The sequence below is a fragment of the Cupressus sempervirens genome, chromosome 3 (genome assembly GCF_028749045.1).
Source record: "Cupressus sempervirens isolate cs-2001-9-10 chromosome 3, ASM2874904v1, whole genome shotgun sequence".
Taxonomy (NCBI): Eukaryota; Viridiplantae; Streptophyta; class Pinopsida; order Cupressales; family Cupressaceae; genus Cupressus; species Cupressus sempervirens.
Genome location: NC_143120.1, coordinates 921785588 through 921790947, shown reverse-complemented (window position 1 = coordinate 921790947; position 5360 = coordinate 921785588).

The window sequence follows — 5360 nt, the reverse complement described above, 5'->3', positions numbered from 1 at the left end:
CCTTCTTCAATATTTTCTTGACCTTGTTTAATTTGATGATAACGTGTCGCAATCTTCTAAATATTTCTTTATTCTGCTTCATTAGATCTCTTCCTTTCATATTTTTTTTGCCATCCTTTTTTGTTTCCCATTATAAAATTTAAAAAAAAATTATCCCTTGCTTCAAGATAAATTTCGAGCAATAATTAGATAAAAAAATCATTGTATGGATTTGTCTATCATTGTCACAATTTTTAAAGAGTATGTCAGAAGTTGACGTCAGCTTTTTTCTTTTTTGTATCATCGAGCTAACATGAAAAAAGAACATGTTTGCATGAACATGCCATGTTAATTTTTCAGCAATCAAAAAAGTTAAGCACACATTTTTGTGCGAATGTATGTTCGCACGAACATTCTTAATATGTTTGTGCGAACATTGTGTTCACACGAACACTCAAAATTAGGAATTTCCCAAACCTTTTTTCAATTTTTATTTATTTTTCGCTCTTTTGACACCCTTAATTATAGGAGAATGATCTCCTATTGTAAAATAAAAAAATTAGAATATGCTACTCGGAGCAAGCTTTCTAATGACTATAATTATAATACATATTTTAGTCATTAAGACTTTCAAATATGAGTTTAACTCATTATAGGTTCATTACTGATTGAACATCAACCAAATTTGACACCTCAGGAAAATCAGTAAATTAGGTCAATTTTTTTTTGAAAAATATGTAGTAACTAGTTTATTGAGATACCTTTCTAGTAAAAAAAAAAAAAAAGAGGGTTTTTGATAAATTGACTTCAAATTTTCTATGTCAACTAGAACATATGTTTGAATTATGATTCATGTCACTTCAAAACTTCATAAACTATACAATATTCAACCAAAATGAATCAAACCAAATGCATCCTCTGGATATTGATGTTACAAATCTAACATTGAAAGAATTACTTCATTATCGTTTCCAGAAAATAAGTTATGCGTGTCAAACAGACTATCACTCTTTAAAAATATTGATTTTTATTATGTACCACTTTTCAAAGGAGATGAAAAAATTGATATAAATAATTTTTTTTTTCTGATTAAAAAATATAGTTACGAAGTAGGAACAAAGTGCTCAAAATCATTAAAGTTTATGTCATCTTGAAATTATTTATAGTTTTCGAGATATAGTCACTTGAATGTGACGCTTGTTGCAAAAATATTGATTTCAATGTCAAAATTGGTTTAAAAGTGGAACCCATTATTGTGGGATCACCCACCACTATGATTTTCTCAACAAGATTACCTACAACATTTACTCTTCCAACATTTGATCATAGTTGTTCCAAATACTTCATTTATAAAGCTATCTTTGTAAATACAAATATTAGGTGGCTAAGGAGAATGATGTGAAATTTTCTATCCTTATGACAACAAAAAACTTAGAATATCACAATTCCTTAATGAAAAATATGTTGTGCAATAATATCCATTGTCTTCAATATTACTAAGCTATGTAAATGTGCAACAAATTGGAAACTTTAGTTTTCAATCATCAAGAGTATTTGCAAGTCAAAGAGCCAATTCATGAAAATATGAATATATAATAATAGCCAAGTCTCAATAATATAGGGTTTTCCATAGATATGATGTTTGTTATGATTATGTGTGTTTTTAATGATTGACACCCATATATATTATTCTTGGTAGAAATTATAGACTTGCATCCATAAAAAGATTTTTATATGAATACATTCTTTTGTTCAATTCTCCTTTTTGGTTTGATTGCTCTAGATTGACATTTGTCATTGCTATAAAGACCCTCTTGTCATATGGGGAAATATGCTCATTACCATTTATTTGGGGTCTTGTATATATCTTGTTCCATGGACATGCTAAGAGGGGTATTGAGTCATCCCCTCATACATGTCCAATTAGTTACATTGTGCATTGTAATCTAAGCAACATTACTTATATGAGGTATAAAGGTAGAAATTGTGTTTTTTTTGTCAGAGATCAAACAAGGATTAAAAAATTTTGCCTCTTACTTTGGAAAGGATCCATATGTTTTTCTATGATAACCACAAGTACAACATGTGTTATTTCTAGAGTTCAATATTGTAGAAACTTCTCACCCAACCATCTAGTGATTAGAGTAACATTGATCATGTCATTGATTGCCAAACTCCTCTCTTAACCATCATTTTGGAATCCACTTGAGATCAACAAGATCTATGCACAAACTCCTACAATGATGGTGCATTGTGTGTAAGTGTGCAATCTCTATCGACTACAATTTTTTATGAACTTATAACTTTAGTTGACAAAGAACCTTTTGAGCAATCTTTCATTATGTTCCTCTATGTTTCCCTTGACATTATACATGGATTCTAAAAGTATCCTCTATTTGTATGTCATCATTAGACATTTCCTTCTTCTACATTATAGTTAATTTTATTTGTCCCTTTATTATTCATTGGTTCTTCAATGTCTCGAGTCTAATCTCGCTCATCTCTACAGTAACACTCGATAAAAAACATAATTTGAATACAACTTCCCTCAATATTCATGGTTTTCTCATACAAATTATACAACATATTTTATTAAACTATCTTTCATTACATGTGCAAACCTGGCTCTCATACCATGTATATTTCTTAGAGGATCATAGTTGTAAATGTAATGGCACTGATATCTTGTGGTATGTATTTTTCAAATGCAATATCCTCTCACATTTATATTGATCATAGGAAAAGAATAGAAATGTTCCTTCATGGGACATGTCTATTCAATAATTAGATACACACACACACACACACACACACACACACACACACACATACATATATATTTATACATATATACATATATATATATATATATGTATATATATATATGTATATATATATGTATATATATATATGTGTCCTGATCTTATATGAGATATTAAGCTTGTTGTTATATATATACATACATACATATATATATGTGTGTGTCCTGATCTTATATGAGATATTAAGCTTGTTGTTATATATATATATATATATATATATATATATATATATATATATATGTATGTATATATATATGTGTGTGTGTGTATATATATATATGTATATATATATATATATGTCTATGTATACATATATATACATATATATGTATATATGTATATATATATGTATACATATGTATACATATATATATATACATATATATATACATATATACATATATATGTATATATATATATGTATACATATATATATATGTATACATATGTATACATATCTATATGCATATATACATATGTATACATATATATATATGTATATATATATATATATATACATATGTATACATATATATATATATATACATATATGTATACATATATACATATATGTATATATATGTGTGTGTGTGTGTGTGTGTGTGTACATATATATAACAACAAGCTTAATATCTCATATAAGATCAGGACACAAATATAAAAGATAAATACATCCAAATTGACTAAAACTTTAACAAATCTCATTAGAAACTTATTACTTGCCTCATCATTACCTCCAAAAATGATATCATCCACAAACACTTCAATAATTAGTAAACCATCATAATTAGTTGTCAAAAATATAAGAGTGTTTGCAATACCTTTCTTAAATACCAAACTCAACAAATATTTATCTAATCTCACATACCTAACTCTAGGTTCTTTCTTTAAGCCATACATTGCATTCTTTAACTTGTATACCATATCTTTTTCTTTTGTCAATGACAATATTTTAGGTTGTTCAATGTAGACTTCTTCCTCAAGTTTACCATTTAAGAAAGTTGACATAACATCCATATCATACACTTTGAAGTTTTTTAGATTTCTAAGCTAAAAACATTATTATAACCAATAATCTTGCTATAGGGGCAAAGATTTCTTCAAAATATACACCTTTCTATTATGAATAACCTTTACAAACCAATATTTATTTGTTCTTGTACCATCTTAAATTGGAAGCAATTTAATTTAATGATGATTTAGCATCCATTTAATGTAGTCTTCATTTATTTGCATTTCTCCCCTTGCTTCTCATCTCTTCTCATTTCTCCTAGGTAAAATTAGGGTAGGACCTAATTCATTTTCCTTGGTGTTATTATTTCATGGCATAAATACCAAGGTAGGATCTAACTACTTGGGTCATCCCTTGACTTTATCCAATCATTCAAAATCTATTTTTTACATTATGACAAACTTTTCTCAAAAAATGCACCCAATTTTCAAAGACTAAGTCCTATTTTGGGACTCCAAGAATTTTGGGGCCTGGTTGCTAGGGATAGATTTCATCCCTTCTCATCAATGATGTAGTGCATCCCTTATTTCCTAATTAGGAATGCAATACATCCCTCCTCAGGACATATTGTACATTTTCTTCTTATAGAGTCCCATGTCCAGATTGATATGAGGTGTTAATGCAAGTTACAACTGAATTGTAGGAGAAAGTTTATTCTGATCTCTTTATAATACCATCAATTTTACTCATTTTGGATAATTTACTTAAACTACCATTTTCATGTATACTAGAACTCAAGCACTCAAGTCTTAGAGTCTTCAAGCATTTACGTGATCAAGCAGTCAAGCCATTTTCAAGTATACTCAAGAAGATCTTTTTGCAAGTCTTTGGAGAGAATATATCTTGTATTTAAGGTAATTTCAATGGGATATAAGTAGTTCACTTGGGGACTTCATCATCTATCTACCATATTCCTACCTCAACCTTTCAAGATCTAGCTTCCTTCCTTGGTGATAATGAGGCTTGTCATCAAGACATTATTTCTTACTTTTATTTCATCTTCATTTATATTCCTCTTGACTTGATTCAATTGGTAAAGTAAGATCGTTACATTTTATTCCAGATATCCTACTATCATAAGTTGAATTTGTGCATTTAATTTATGTTTCAAGTATTTCAATTATTTTAATTTCATCCTTAATTATTGAACTAGGGCTTGACAAATGAAAACTCCCCATTAATAAAACAAAATCATTTTTAACATAGGTTACATAACTTAGAAGGAAGAACATGTTACATATGTAAATATGTTGATCAAATAAGTAAGATTGACAAATGAGTGTCAACACACTTAACCATTTTCACTATACATGTCGAGTATACAATGGAAGTCGAGTCAGAACTCTAACACAGGACGAGATAGTGCTGAGTAGACCAGAAGATAGTATGTGCCAAGCAAGTCATAGTAGGTGCTGAGCAGATGAGACCAATATGTGCCAAGTAACTCAGGATCCAATAGGAGTTGAGCATTGTGAAGTTAATAGGAGCCGAGTAATTTAGGAATCAGTAGAAGCCAAGCAATGCATAAAACTAATAGGTGCTGAGTG